This window comes from Pseudophryne corroboree, chromosome 9 (assembly GCF_028390025.1).
Source record: "Pseudophryne corroboree isolate aPseCor3 chromosome 9, aPseCor3.hap2, whole genome shotgun sequence".
NCBI lineage: Eukaryota > Metazoa > Chordata > Amphibia > Anura > Myobatrachidae > Pseudophryne > Pseudophryne corroboree.
Window position 1 is genome coordinate 29,592,637 of NC_086452.1, and position 16,592 is coordinate 29,609,228.

Consider the following 16,592-nt stretch of genomic DNA (forward strand, 5'->3'; position numbering starts at 1 on the left):
ATAAATTAATAATGACATGTTAAATAGGACCGCCGTATGGAAAATATCTTTTCCCACTAGGCGTCACATTCTACAGCACGTGGATGACAGAAGGTGGGGGGACGATTTCCTGTGGGCCAGAATTGTTTCATATCTCGTGTTAAGAACGAGAACATCTATTTTTGTGATTTTACAATTCCTAGGTTCTGTTTGCTGATCCGCCCGGGTTGTTTGACTTAAAAAGGTAATGCGGTTGGGCAATTATTATCAATGTAGCAACAAGATAAAATTGGAACAAACGGGACAAGTTCAGTAACTGGTTGCATTCCAAAGTTATTTGAAAATAGAATTAAGAATCTTCATTTACTGTAAGTGTAGTATTAGAAAAGCAGATGAGATTGTTTTCCAAAGCCTTTGCCAAGAGAAATTACACAGATTACAGATTACGATGTTCATAAAATACAGAGGATGAGTGTTAGAACAGAGGAAAATTCATCTAGCAACAGGAAAGAGAAACGTTAGGTATACATACAACATGAACGTATATTTTGTATCTTGTTTCAATAACTATATATAAAGCTGTGTCTTTCATCTTTGCCGCTAGCTACGCCAAACCCGCGTCATTTGCTACGACTAGCATGCCCGCAGGTGTACGTTTACACTGTTGATTCGTAGGATTGTGTGGGTGCCTACACGCCTGTGAACGGGTCACATCCGGGCGCAGCTAGTTGCAATCACGTTGCGCCACACAAGCGACCATTTCATGGGTAAGCTGAAGGTGAAGGCCCAGAAATTAGAAGAGATGCCCATCACTGCCATCGCAAACGCCTCCGCAATTGCGTACACATTCGCAGCCTATGCGCAACAATGAGAAACACTGAGGCTAAAGGTTGGCCTATGGCTATGCAGACAGGGTGCGGCAATATTGACACAGGCACCGTGTTTTTGCATATACAATCTCGCACCGGACGGCAGATACATGCCTGCATTTTCCTAACCACTCCCTGTAAACTCCCCATTCACACCCACAAGCGGTCACCTCCTGTCAATCACTTGTCCATGAAATCTTTGTTGCGAGCGGGATTGCAGGAGGTCCTTGCAGCATGTGCATTACGATCGCAGCACATGTGCAATCTGCAGATAATAGCTCTGTTGCATGGACATTGGGGGTGATTCCGAGTTGATCGCTCGCTAGCTGCTTTTAGCAGCATTGCACACGCTAGGCCGCCGCCCTCTGGGAGTGTATCTTAGCTTAGCAGAATTGCGAACGAAAGATTAGCAGAATTGCGAATAGAAATTTCTTAGCAGTTTCTGAGTAGCTCGAGACTTACTCCTACACTGCGATCAATTCAGTCAGTTTCGTTCCTGGTTTGACGTCACACACACACCCAGCGTTCGCCCAGACACTCCCCCGTTTCTCCAGACACTCCCGCGTTTTTCCCTGACATGCCTGCGTTTTTCCGCACACTCCCAGAAAACGGTCAGTTTCCGCCCAGAAACAGCCACTTCCTGTCAATCACACTACGATCTGCAGAACGATGAAAAAACTTTGTTACGCCGTGAGTAAAATACCAAACTTTTGAGATAATTTACTTGGCGCAGGTGCGCTGCGTACATTGCGCATGCGCAGTTTGCGACTAATCGCTCCGTAGTGAAAAAAAATAACGAGCGAACAACTCGGAATGACCCTCTATTGGCCGTTGCGTACAAACATGAATTAGGGCCAGAGTCATCTACCACCTGGCAATACAGAATATCTTTTGCTGGAGTGGAAAAACAAAAGGCAAAAACAAAATAAAGTCGCACTCACTACATAAGTAATTGGATGTTTCTGAACATGTGCAGTACATACAAAAAAATAGGTAACAGAATTAAATTTTGCTCTCAATACGCATTTTGGAGATATCTCCGTCTTCACCCTGCACATTATAGACACTTTCTGTATTGTATAGCAACTGCTAGTATACTCTGTGTAGTGCACTCATTAAGAAGCTGTCTGTTGCTTTCAAGTCTCAAGAATGCTCTCTGTAATGTATATCAGTCATTAGAATGCTGTCTGTATTGTATGGCAGTCACTAGGATGCACTCTGTATCGTATGGGGGTCATGGGGATGCTCTCTGTAAGGTATAGTGGTCTGTAGGTTGCACGCTGCATTGTACAGATGTGTCCTCACACAGCTAACACAATATGCTAGATACTTGGTGGAATTGAGCCCCCAGGTCCTGTCTAGTGGCAGGTTTTTTTTGCGTATCTTTACACAAAAATGCATCTTTGTTGCACTGCGATGTGACTAGGATGGAATAGGAGACTGTGCTGATTAATGTGATATGCGACACTTCTATATCTGTGTGCAACTGACACCCCTTTTCCACTAGTGATGCGGGTCGCAGCCGGGAGCCTGACACGGGTGCTACTCGGCTGCGACCCGCATCAGAGCCCCCTCTCCCTTTATTGCATATTGCCGGGTTGGTGACGCTGCTGGCAACGCGGCAGGAGCGGCGCTGGGAGATCACATGATCTCCCAGCGCCGCCCTTCCATACACTGTGAACGGGAGCCGTGTCGCATCGACACGGCTTCCGTTTACACTGCACAGCTTACCGGGTTGAACTCGTCCTTGCAAAGGGAGCCGTTTCCACTAGCAAAAAACACGGGTAAATGCGCGCCTTGTTTTTTGAGCTAGTGGAAAAGGGGTATGAGTCTGTCTACGAAGCACAACCAATTTTGGTGTGGGGAAAAACGCAGCCACTTCATTGTAGCACTTCATATACAGATTCAGAGACTCAGTCGCACGCAGATATACAAGTGTCATGCTTCACATTACTCAGCGCAGTCTCCTGGTCCAGGGCCACTTGTAGTTCCTAATCTGGCACTGTGTGTTTCTAGTTGTGGTCATAAAGTAATACATACACAGGGTCCAATTTGAAGCACAGATACTGGATTTCCATCCTGGGAAAACGGTTCTTTATTGGGTACACTCCATTTTCACTAAGATTCTTTAATATTTCAGGAGCAGTTCCCATCTAAGAAGCAATCCCCTTTAAAAATGAGTTGTGTTTCTTTAATATAAATCAATCTGGTTACCTGTAATTGCAAATATAATTTTACAAAACTTTCCTTTGAGTTGTTATTCAAGATGCTATTAACAATTTTACATTTTGCTTACTGTCATGTGATCACCATGACAACCATAGGCACATGACACATGATTAGGCTTACCATACCATCTCTTTAATCCGTAACGTTTATGGATGACACAGATTCTGCGGCTGATGAAAACCAGGTGAAATGCAGGCCTGAAGTCAGCAGCCACAGATCCTGGTACCGACAACAATTGACTGACAGTCAAAATACCGAGGTCAAAATACCAACAAGGTCAAAATCCTGACATTTAAAATACTGACAAGGTCAAAATACCGACATTTAAAAAGTTGACAGGGCAAAAAGTCGACAAAAGTTTTTCATTGTTTTTGTGTGTGTGTGTGTCGACATAGGCCGACATGCGCACCGTATAAGTATTCCACGTCCACTCACCTGGCTCGCTGAGCTCACCATGTTCGGGAACGGAGCCTCGCTGCGCTCGACACACTATTATATTCCCCCTCCAGGTCCAATGGGATGGTAAAGTATGAACAAGTCGGTTTCAATGAAAAAATCATGAAAAACTCATGTCGACTTTTTCACCTGTTGACATTTTAAATGTCGTTATTTTGACCTAGTTGGTATTTTAAATGTCGGTATTTTGACAATGTTGGGATTTTGACCTTGTTGGTATTTTAACCATTGGTCATTTTGTAACACCCTAAGGGTATTAGAGGATGGACTGGCGTGGTTTGCCCACTGTTGTGGTCGTTTCTGGGGTTTCTTCCAGACTTAGCGCACACACAGCAGAGAGGGAGGCGGTGCCACAAACCCAACTCAGTAATTGACTCAATAAATAAAAATGTCTGTTGATTAATTGGAACTGTTCTGCAATCCAGCTTTAACATATGCGAATGGGATACGGTCGTTAGGTCGACACAGATTAGGTCGACAGTTATTAGGTCGACCACTGAAGGTCGACATACATTAGGTCGACATGAACAATAGGTTGACATGGTCATTAGGTCGACGGGTTAAAAGGTCGAAGTGAATTTTTCAAATTTTTTTATTTTTTTATTTTTTCATACTTATCGATCCACGTGGACTACAATTGGAAGTGTAACCTGTGCTGAGCGAAGTGGTAGCGGAGCGGTAGCGGAGCGGTAGCGGAGCGAGGCACCTTGCCCGAAGGTGAGCCATGCGTGGGGACACGGTGCACTAATTGGGGTTTCCCTTCACTTTACAAAGAAAACGACGCCCCAAAAAGTACGAAAAACGTGTCGACCTTTTGACCTGTCGGCCTAGTACATGTCAACCTAATGACCATGTCGACCTATTGTCCCTGTCGACCTAATGCATGTCGACCTTCCGTGGTCGACCTAATGACTGTCGACCTAAGTTGTGTCTACCCAACAACCCATACCCGTAACAAGTCTCTGTGTTATACTGATTTATTTAAGTGTTGTTACTACCAGATACCAATTCAGTAACTAGTTAAAATCCACAACAATCTGTAACTAAACTATGAGACTACATCCATCACTTGTACGATATTAACTTTTACAGCAAGGATATATGGCCCATGTATCTGTATTAAACGTTTGTGAGACCCGGGTTATAATCGTTTATTGGGGGTCATTCTGACACGTTCGCTCGCTGCTTTTTGTCGTAGCCGAGCGAACGGGTCCCCACTGCGCATGCCAGATGGCTGCGATTGCCTCTGCCTGATTGACAGGCAGAGGCAATCGCTAGGCGGGAGGGGGCGGAACGGCGGCGTTTGGCCGCCGTTTCGTGGGAGCGGTCCGGCCAACGCAGGAGCACTGGCCAGGAGCTACTCTTGAAGTGCAAAGGCATCGCCGCTGTGCGATGCCTTTGCACTTCTGCGGGGCGGAGGGCAGCACTGACATGCGGGGCGGACTAGCCCTGTGCTGGGCGTCGCCCCGCATGTCAGTGTAAATGATCGTAGCTGTGCTAAATTTAGCACAGCTACGATCAACTCGGAATGACCCCCATAATTTGTAGTGAAGTGAGGAGGAATAACCTTGGATATTAGTTAAAGAGCTGGTACAGTCCACTTGTGTCTCCTTGCTGAACCTGCCTGGAAGTATGTATAGCAGAGCTGACTGACTGAAAGTTTACAAGTGACCTGCTGGAGGTGGCGGCTGCAGCTGTCACTGGATATGCTGTAACACTGCAGTGGAGATGTCTGAGAATATCCCTGAAGAAGTACAATGTTCTGGTATCAACGTCTCTGTATACCATTAGCATTTTCCAGTGTCCTCTCTCAGAGCTACTTGACTGCAATTTCTCTGTTGAAGTGAAGTCAGTGGCACCTGAATGTACTGCAGCTATATCAGCAGTTAGATATATAATATTAGAAGTGCCTCTTTAGGATGTAGTGCTGTGTATAGAGTTAACAGATCTGATGCAGAGCGCTGCAGACGATTCACACAGATGCTGCAATCAGTCCTTCCTTCCCAGGCAGCCTGCAATCAGCTGGGCAGGGGCACACTACGTCACAGGCAGCCTGCAATCAGCTGGGCAGGGGCACACTACCTCACAGGCAGCCTGCAATCAGCTGGGCAGGGGCACACTACGTCACAGGCAGCCTGCAATCAGCTGGGCAGGGGCACACTACCTCACAGGCAGCCTGCAATCAGCAGGGCACGGGCACACTACCTCACAGGCAGCCTGCAATCAGCTGGGCAGGGGCACACTACGTCACAGGCAGCCTGCAATCAGCTGGGCAGGGGCACACTACCTCACAGGCAGCCTGCAATCAGCTGGGCAGGGGCACACTACGTCACAGGCAGCCTGCAATCAGCTGGGCAGGGGCACACTACCTCACAGGCAGCCTGCAATCAGCTGGGCACGGGCACACTACCTCACAGGCAGCCTGCAATCAGCTGGGCATGGGCACACTACCTCACAGGCAGTCTGCAATCAGCTGGGCAGGGGCACACTACCTCACAGGCAGCCTGCATTCAGCTGGGCAGGGGCACACTACCTCACAGGCAGTCTGCAATCAGCTGGGCAGGGGCACACTACCTCACAGACAGCCTGCAATCAGCTGGGCAGGGGCATACTACCTCACAGGCAGCCTGCAATCAGCTGGGCAGGGGCACACTACCTCACAGGAAGCCTGCAATCAGCTGGGCAGGGGCATACTACCTCACAGGCAGCCTGCAATCAGCTGGGCAGGGGCACACTACCTCACAGGAAGCCTGCAATCAGCTGGGTAGGGGCACACTACCTCACAGGCAGCCTGCAATCAGCTGGGCAGGGGCACACTACCTCACAGGCAGCCTGCAATCAGCTGGGCACGGGCACACTACCTCACAGGGCTGACTATTACACTGGGATCGAGATGGCCCACCTCCGGCTCTACCTAGCAAGTGAGCAGCACTTCCTAATCCACCTCTGGGATGTCTCTATCCATGGCTGCTGTTACTCACATGGACCTCCCACCAAAATGGTTACCTTAGCTCTCAGTCCTGATCAACTGTCTTCCCTCCAACTGTCACTGGTCATGTGACCTGCCCCTGACCTCCAGAGCTGCTGCCAAGGATGCTGGGAATTATCTGCCTGTATAATCAAATGTACATACTCTGCAGCGTGCCACACGTAATACCTCATAATACAGGGTATTACAAATGGTTGTCGGTATTTTTAACCATTGGGATTTTGAGTGTAGGTAAATTGACCGCATCCCCATGATGTAGTGAGCAGAGAGATCTTGAAACAACAAAGCAGAGTGAGCAGAGAGATCTTGGAAAGGTGTGGGACTTTTTTTGAAAGGATGCTTTAAAAAAAAAACAGGCAGACTCGCACAAAGGGGGTCTCTCAGACCTGATCGCACGCTACGTTTTTTTGCAGCGCTGCGATCAGGTCAGAACTGCACATGCATATGCTCCGCAATGCGCAGGCGCATCGCCTCCCCCCTGGCGATGGCGGTCGCCGGACAGCGACGGAATGAACGAAGAAAGCGATTGCACAGGCGATTGCAAGATTGACAGGAAGAGGCCATTTGTGGGTGTCACCTGACCGTTTCCAGGGAGTGTCCTGAAAAACCGCAGGCGTGTCCAGCCGTTGGAAGGGAGGTTTTCTCTGGGCCGGATAATCGCATTGGAAGAGTAATTCCTGAGCTGTGCAGAGACTGTACAAACTTTTGTTTGTGCAGCTCTCTGCACATGCGATCGCACCCCTGCACAGCGACTACCCCCCTCCCCCTGTAGGCGGCGACTATCTGATCGCAGGGATGCAAAAAACGCAGCCCAGCGATCAGGTCTGAATTAGGCCCAGTCCACACTTCCGGCAACTGGCTGTTACTTTATCCCATTATCTCTCTTCTATCATCAGATGACACTAGGGGGTAAATTTACTAAGATGGGAGTTCTATTTCAGATGGGATGTTGCCCATTGCAACCAATCAGATACCAGGTATTATCTTCTAGAAGGTGGAAGATAAATGAGAAGTAGGATCTGATTTGTTGCTATGGGCAACATCCCATCTGAAATAGAACTCCCATCTTAGTAAATTTACCCCCTAGGTGAGATCTACAACTGACTGACTCATACAGAATTCAAGTTACACTCTTTTTACAAAGAAAAAGAAAATCAGTTCTTCAGGTTGCTGTTCAGATTATTTTATTTTTTTGTACTTCACAGTCCTATAAATCTGCTGCACACATCGATTTTGCAAATGGACAAATGAGTTATAGGAGAATACTTTGGAATTAGCCTCATGTTTCAATGTTGCAAAGAGAAATTTCTATGGCATTGCACCTTTACAAAGTTCAGCCTTGGGGGGGGGGGGGGGGGGGGGGTGCGTGCGTGCGTGCGTGCGTGTGTGTTTTATGGTGAGTCTGGTTTCAAATCCAAGCTACAGTATATATTCCTAGAAGGAGAGCGATGTGATTTGTATAATTTTCTGGAATAAGTGGGATATCTAGGGATTACACCAAATAGCCAGAGCAGACATAATGATAAAAAGCTGACACATATTGGGCTTAATTCAGATCTGTTCGCTCACTAGCGTTTTTCGCTGCGCAGCGATCAGGTAACTACTGCGCATGCATATGCACCGCAAAGCGCAGGCATGCCGTATGGTTACAAAGCGGATCGTTGTTGTTCACTGGTTCTAGCGAAGAAACCATTGCACAGCCGTTCGCAAGGAGACTGACAGGCAGAGGGCGTTTATGGGTGGCAACTGACCATTTTCTGGGAGTGGGTGGAAAAACGCAGGCGTGTCAAAGCGTTTGCAGGGCGGGTGTCTGACGTCAGTTCCGGGCCCGGACAGGCTGAAGTGATCGCAGAGGCCGAGTAAGGTCAGAGCTACTCAGAAACTGCACAAGCTGTTTTTGTACCGCTCGGCTGCACATGCGTTCGCACACTTGCAAAGCTAAAATACACTCCCCTATAGGCGGCGACTATCTGATCGCAGCGCTGCAAAAAATAGCTAGCGAGCGATCAGGTCTGAATTAGGCCCCTTGTCTGTACTGCCGGCCAGAAGAGGAATGTAAATGAGAGTGGCAGCACAGAGGGAAACAGAGGGTCTGGAGCTGAGATCTTTCATAGGTGAAGAAGACGAGGAAGCTACAGAGGAGCGGATGGCAGCTCGTTAGCTGAGGCTACAAATCAATATTTTGCAGCCGCCAGGAGAACAACGGCAAATATACTGAGTGCTAGGGAAGCGCCTACTACCATCCTCTCCACTCCTCATAGAATACTACAATGTAAAAGTATGAAGCCGAGATCGTATCAGAAAATGATATATATCATGTGCGGCACAAAAGTTTCTTTGTGATGTTGACCCATTAATTTTGCATATAAACACACAAATTTATGGGGAAGCCGATGGACTGGGAGGCCAACATGGTTGTGTTTGTTATTAAAGCGCAACAGAATTTACTGCGCTATATAAGAAACTGTTAATAAATAAATAAAATCACCTGATGAAAAATTCATGTGATGGATGCAAGCATGAGGATGGAAACGGGTAGGACAGCAAAGCCGAAGGTCGATACACACTAGCAGGGTCAGACTGGCCCACAGGGGTACAGGGAAAACCACCAGTGGGCCCCACTGCCTGGGGCCTCACTCCTTCCTCTAGGTATCAGGTTTCAGACTGTACACTTGTATTATACATAATAGATATTGTAACAGGAGTCTTGCTAGAATGTGCTCTGCTACAAAAATTCCACCAGCGACCGACTCCAGGCTTGTGCAAAAACAACAAATACCTTTTATTCAGGTAGCTCAAAAACAAAGATATACATAAAAGAAAGATCACTGTCTTTAGTATAAACAACAAGGGAGGTTAGGCCCTGCCTCACTCCCTCTTACTAAATAAGGAACCGTTCAGGTCCCGGCATCCTGACACTAGTGACCCAGCCCTCCGGATCCCACTGTCCCTAGCAGGCCTATCACCTGGACACTAATTGCCATCAGGAGCCCTGACTCGTGGGATGGAGACTCTGCTTTATACCCAGCAGCCAGGTGCTGGCTGATGAAGCAGCTTCTTGGGCTAAGAAGCCTATTAGAATTGGTCTGGGCCAAATGGATGGGAACCCGGTCCATCCACACTTCCCACCTACCCCCAGGACAGTGTGAGTAGCTTCCAGGTGGCAAAGTACCTCTCCTGCCACAATATGTTTCATTACACTGCACAAGTCTATTGTGTATTTCAAGCCCCTATGGAGGCTGGCCACACTCCTTTTGTAGACTGGCCACACCCATAAGTAGGGGCCCCTATCAATGCATTCCCCCAGTGGGCCCTTCATGCCAGAGTCCGACACTGCACACTATACAGTAGTGCCAGAACCAATGGCAAATTTATAATGTGTGCATTGTGTCTGGTGCACAAGGGCCCCTGAGTCCAGCGGGGCCCACACTGCACACCCTGCCCCCATTTCTTAAATACTCACCTCTCCAAGTCCCCCATCGGCATGGGTTGTGGCTAAATTCAGGTGATCTAAAGGACCTCTGACACAGAGCCGGCCCTAACCAATATGATGCCCTAGGCAAGATTTTGGCTGGTGCCCCCTAGCACCGCCGCTCATTCTGCAGAAGATGCCTGGCATGAGTCAGCTGGCAGCTCTGCTAACGTCGGACACCTTTTGTCTATGAAAATGCATCTTATTTGCATTACTATGTGGCTAGGATGCACAAGCAGCTTCTGCTGATTAAAATGATATGCAGCATGCCTATGTTCTGTGTGCGTCTGCGGCTGTATCTGCATATGAAATGCTACATAACAGTGATTTCCAGGAATACACTGCAACGTAGCATTCGTATGCAGATACAGCCGCAGTCACACACAGAATATAGGCACGCCGCATATCATTTTAATCAGCAGAAGCTGCTGGTGCCCCTAAGCATACCAAATGCCCTAGGCATTTGCCTAGTTTGCCCATGCCTAAGGCCGGCTCTGCTCTGACATCACAACCATGTGACCCGCGATGCCAGGTGAAGGAGCATAGTCGGCTCAGGTTGCTGCGATTGTGATTGTTGAGACACCTGTTCTTGCGGGAGACTGGCCTACTCTTTTGTGATGGCCCCCTGAACTTCAGGAGAGTTGGCGAGCAGGGGTAGAAGACGTATAAGAACTCATTGACCTCTTAGCTTGGGTTTACCAGATGTTTACGTTATCTCATGTACAGATTTTTGGGTGAAAGAATGGGGACAGCCCTGCAAAAAATGGGGTTTATGGGAGTCCCAAGCCTGCAGAGAGAAGGCGCGCATTTGTGCAATATTAGCTGTTTATTTTTCCTAAAAGAAAAGATATACTCATGTTGTGTGATTGTGCTACAGATATACTTGAATATAAGGTAGGAAAAAAATGACCACTAACACTAACCCAACAATATCGATAGAAAAGGTTATTGAAATCAAAGTAGAAATGTTTTCCAACCACAGAGCAAATTGGCTTTTAAAAGCCTAATCGCAACAGACAGTTTCTTAGTGTCCCGTGTAATCCGCCCCTCGGCGTGGATGTGACTGTCGATGCTTCGTACTGGATTGCATCAGTTTATTATGGTTTTAGAATTACCAGCAAAAGTGACATAACATCAGGAGCATTATGCGAGCACAATACCCGCAGCACTTATATTATATTATACCATGTTTATTTCGGGAGATGAGCATTTTCATTTCAATTCTAACTGAAAGTGTTATCTCCACTTAGGAGGCAATTCCAAGTTGATCGCAGCAGGAAATTTTTTAGCAGTTGGGCAAAACCATGTGCACTGCAGGGGGCACTGCAGGGGGGGGGGGGGGGCAGATGTAACATGTGCAGAGAGAGTTAGATTTGGGTGGGTTATTTTGTTTCTGTGCAGGGTAAATACTGGCTGCTTTATTTTTACACTGCAATTTAGATTGCAGATTGAACACACCCCACCCAAGTCTAACTATCTCTGCACATTACATCTGCCTCCCCTGCAGTGCACATGGGGGGTCATTCCGAGTTGTTCGCTCGTTATGTTTTTCTCGCAACGGAGCGATTAGTCGCTAATGCGCATGCGCAATGTTCGCACTGCGACTGCGCCAAGTAAATTTGCTATGCAGTTGGGTATTTTACTCACGGCATTACGAGGTTTTTTCTTCGTTCTGGTGATCGTAATGTGATTGACAGGAAGTGGGTGTTTCTGGGCGGAAACTGGCCGTTTTATGGGAGTGTGTGAAAAAACGCTACCGTTTCTGGGAAAAACGCGGGAGTGGCTGGAGAAACGGAGGAGTGTCTGGGCGAACGCTGGGTGTGTTTGTGACGTCAAACCAGGAACGACAAGCACTGAACTGATCGCACTGGCAGAGTAAGTCTCGAGCTACTCAGAAACTGCACAGAGAAGTCTTTTCGCAATATTGCGAATCTTTCGTTCGCAATTTTACTATGCTAAGATTCACTCCCAGTAGGCGGCGGCTTAGCGTGTGCAAAGCTGCTAAAAGCAGCTTGCGCGCGAACAACTCGGAATGACCCCCATGGTTTTGCCCAACTGCTAACAAAAATCCTGCTGCGATCAACTCAGAATTACCCCCTTAGGTCCTCATTCCGAGTTGTTCGCTCGCTAGCTGCTTTTAGCAGCATTGTAAACGCTAGGCCGCCGCCCTCTGGGAGTGTATCTTAGCATAGCAGAATTGCGAACGAAAGATTAGCAGAATTGCGAATAGAAATTTCTTAGCAGTTTCTGAGTAGCTCGAGACTTACTCCTACACTGCGATCAACTCAGTCAGTTTCGTTCCTAGTTTGACGTCACACACACGCCCAGCGTTCACCCAGCCACTCCCCCGTTTCTCCAGACACTCCCGCGTTTTTCCCTGACACGCCTGCGTTTTTCCGCACACTTCCAGAACACGGTCAGTTTCCGCCCAGAAACACCCACTTCCTGTCAATCACACTATGATCAGCAGAACGATGAAAAAACCTTGTTAGGCCGTGAGTAAAATACCAAACTTTTGTGCAAATTTACTTGGCGCAGGCGCACTGCGAACATTGGCCCTCATTCCGAGTTGATCGGTCGCAATGCGAATGTAGCAGAGTTACACACGCTAAGCCGCCGCCTACTGGGAGTGTATCTTAGCTTCTTAAAAGTGCGACCGAAGTAATCGCAATATTGCGATCACAAACCTCGTAGCAGTTTTGGAGTAGCTTCAGACTTACTCTGCCTGTGCGATCAGTTCAGTGCTTGTCGTTCCTGGTTGACGTCACAAACACACCCAGCGTTCGCCCAGGCACTCCCACCGTTTCTCCGGCCACTCCTGCGTTTTTTCCGGAAACGGTAGCGTTTTCAGCCACACGCCCCTGAAACGCCGTGTTTCCGCCCAGTAACACCCATTTCCTGTCAATCACATTACGATCGCCGGAGCGATGAAAAAGCCGTGAGTAAAATTACTTTCTACATAGCAAAGTTACTTGGCGCAGTCGCAGTGCGAACATTGCGCATGCGTACTAAGCGGATTTTCATTGCGATGCGATGAAAAATACCGAGCGAACAACTCGGAATGAGGGCCATTGCGCATGAGCAGTTTGTGACTAATCGCTCCGTAGCGAAATAAAATAACGAGCGAACAACTCAGAATGACCCCCTTAGTCACATACTAGGTTTTATATTTTTTTTTCACCTCCCCATAATGTCTGATATATTTACTTTTCTCTGGCAATTCCCAGGAAATGTCAATATTTAATGGTATAAGGGGGGAAATATATTGTAGTTGCCGTATATATGTAATGTACAGGCTATAATGATGCTGCACTTTATACACCAGTGCTGGCATGTGTAAGCTCACCAGTCCCCGCAGGTGATCACTGAATAGATGCTGCACATGCCATGAGCTTGAGACTGCCCAGCTGCTCGGGGAGCGCTGGGCATGCCCCCCAAAATTATGATAACGGGGCCGCGCAGTGAGGTTACACCCCCTCAAAAGAGACCACACCCCTCACAAGAGGCCACACACCCTTCTTGGTCCCGACTTCAAAAGTTGGGAGGTATGCACGGTTACATTACAAGACTCTTCAGCAGAAGGGGAATACAAAGGAGGATTGCGCCCTTGGACAGCATTCAGCAGTGACTGTAGCAAATCACTATGAAATGAGTGGAGAGAGATCTGTCCTAGTTCAGCAGCCCCCTTTGTCTTTCTTTGTGCTCCTCTGGCAGCTGGAGCCCGGCGGCCAGTGCCTCCAATGTCTCTGGGAGTTATGCCACTGCACACAGTGGCAGATTAGCTCTGCAGTCAGTGGGTGTCTCAGTTGGAAGACCACCAGCTGCAGCATAAGAGACACAGTAGAGACTGCATAAAAAGTAGAGATGAGCGCCTGAAATTTTTCGGGTTTTGTGTTTTGGTTTTGGGTTCGGTTCCGCGGCCGTGTTTTGTGTTCGAACGCGTTTTGGCAAAACCTCACCAAATTTTTTTTGTCGGATTCGGGTGTGTTTTGGATTCGGGTGTTTTTTTCAAAAAACACTAAAAAACAGCTTAAATCATAGAATTTGGGGGTCATTTTGATCCCAAAGTATTATTAACCTCAAAAACCATAATTTACACTCATTTTCAGTCTATTCTGAATACCTCACACCTCACAATATTATTTTTAGTCCTAAAATTTGCACCGAGGTCGCTGTGTGAGTAAGATAAGCGACCCTAGTGGCCGACACAAACACCGGGCCCATCTAGGAGTGGCACTGCAGTGTCACGCAGGATGTCCCTTCCAAAAAACCCTCCCCAAACAGCACATGACGCAAAGAAAAAAAGAGGCGCAATGAGGTAGCTGTGTGAGTAAGATTAGCGACCCTAGTGGCCGACACAAACACCGGGCCCATCTAGGAGTGGCACTGCAGTGTCACGCAGGATGGCCCTTCCAAAAAACCCTCCCCAAACAGCACATGACGCAAAGAAAAAAAGAGGCGCAATGAGGTAGCTGACTGTGTGAGTAAGATTAGCGACCCTAGTGGCCGACACAAACACCGGGCCCATCTAGGAGTGGCACTGCAGTGTCACGCAGGATGTCCCTTCCAAAAAAACCCTCCCCAATCAGCACATGATGCAAAGAAAAAGAAAAGAAAAAAGAGGTGCAAGATGGAATTGTCCTTGGGCCCTCCCACCCACCCTTATGTTGTATAAACAAAACAGGACATGCACACTTTAACCAACCCATCATTTCAGTGACAGGGTCTGCCACACGACTGTGACTGATATGACGGGTTGGTTTGGACCCCCCCCAAAAAAGAAGCAATTAATCTCTCCTTGCACAAACTGGCTCTACAGAGGCAAGATGTCCACCTCATCTTCACCCTCCGATATATCACCGTGTACATCCCCCTCCTCACAGATTATCAATTCGTCCCCACTGGAATCCACCATCTCAGCTCCCTGTGTACTTTGTGGAGGCAATTGCTGCTGGTCAATGTCTCCGCGGAGGAATTGATTATAATTCATTTTAATGAACATCATCTTCTCCACATTTTCTGGATGTAACCTCGTACGCCGATTGCTGACAAGGTGAGCGGCGGCACTAAACACTCTTTCGGAGTACACACTTGTGGGAGGGCAACTTAGGTAGAATAAAGCCAGTTTGTGCAAGGGCCTCCAAATTGCCTCTTTTTCCTGCCAGTATAAGTACGGACTGTGTGACGTGCCTACTTGGATGCGGTCACTCATATAATCCTCCACCATTCTATCAATGTTGAGAGAATCATATGCAGTGACAGTAGACGACATGTCCGTAATCGTTGTCAGGTCCTTCAGTCCGGACCAGATGTCAGCATCAGCAGTCGCTCCAGACTGCCCTGCATCACCGCCAGCGGGTGGGCTCGGAATTCTGAGCCTTTTCCTCGCACCCCCAGTTGCGGGAGAATGTGAAGGAGGAGATGTTGACAGGTCGCGTTCCGCTTGACTTGACAATTTTGTCACCAGCAGGTCTTTCAACCCCAGCAGACCTGTGTCTGCCGGAAAGAGAGATCCAAGGTAGGCTTTAAATCTAGGATCGAGCACGGTGGCCAAAATGTAGTGCTCTGATTTCAACAGATTGACCACCCGTGAATCCTTGTTAAGCGAATTAAGGGCTGCATCCACAAGTCCCACATGCCTAGCGGAATCGCTCCCTTTTAGCTCCTTCTTCAATGCCTCCAGCTTCTTCTGCAAAAGCCTGATGAGGGGAATGACCTGACTCAGGCTGGCAGTGTCTGAACTGACTTCACGTGTGGCAAGTTCAAAGGGCATCAGAACCTTGCACAACGTTGAAATCATTCTCCACTGCGCTTGAGACAGGTGCATTCCATCTCCTATATCGTGCTCAATTGTATAGGCTTGAATGGCCTTTTGCTGCTCCTCCAACCTCTGAAGCATATAGAGGGTTGAATTCCACCTCGTTACCACTTCTTGCTTCAGATGATGGCAGGGCAGGTTCAGTAGTTTTTGGTGGTGCTCCAGTCTTCTGTATGTGGTGCCTGTACGCCGAAAGTGTCCCGCAATTTTTCTGGCCACCGACAGCATCTCTTGCACGCCCCTGTCGTTTTTTAAAAAATTCTGCACCACCAAATTCAAGGTATGTGCAAAACATGGGACGTGCTGGAATTTGCCCATATTTAATGCACACACAATATTGCTGGCGTTGTCCGATGCCACAAATCCACAGGAGAGTCCAATTGGGGTAAGCCATTCCGCGATGATCTTCCTCAGTTGCCGTAAGAGGTTTTCAGCTGTGTGCGTATTCTGGAAAGCGGTGATACAAAGCGTAGCCTGCCTAGGAAAGAGTTGGCGTTTGCGAGATGCTGCTACTGGTGCCGCCGCTGCTGTTCTTGCGGCGGGAGTCCATACATCTACCCAGTGGGCTGTCACAGTCATATAGTCCTGACCCTGCCCTGCTCCACTTGTCCACATGTCCGTGGTTAAGTGGACATTGGGTACAACTGCATTTTTTAGGAGACTGGTGAGTCTTTTTCTGACGTCCGTGTACATTCTCGGTATCGCCTGCCTAGAGAAGTGGAACCTAGATGGTATTTGGTAACGGGGGCACACTGCCTCAATAAATTGTCTAGTTCCCTG

At 47.9% G+C, this 16,592-nt stretch overlaps 1 long non-coding RNA gene across 1 annotated transcript in view; it reads right to left on the bottom strand.

Annotated features, from left to right (window-relative positions):
* The window catches only part of LOC134956644 (uncharacterized), a 110,233-nt gene extending 103,650 nt beyond the window's left edge, over positions 1-6,583 (bottom strand). Inside the window, exon 1 of the long non-coding RNA XR_010186050.1 lies at positions 6,540-6,583. This is a non-coding gene — a long non-coding RNA (uncharacterized LOC134956644). The remainder of the gene's footprint in view (positions 1-6,539) is intronic.
* Between the last annotated feature and the right edge of the window lie 10,009 nt (positions 6,584-16,592).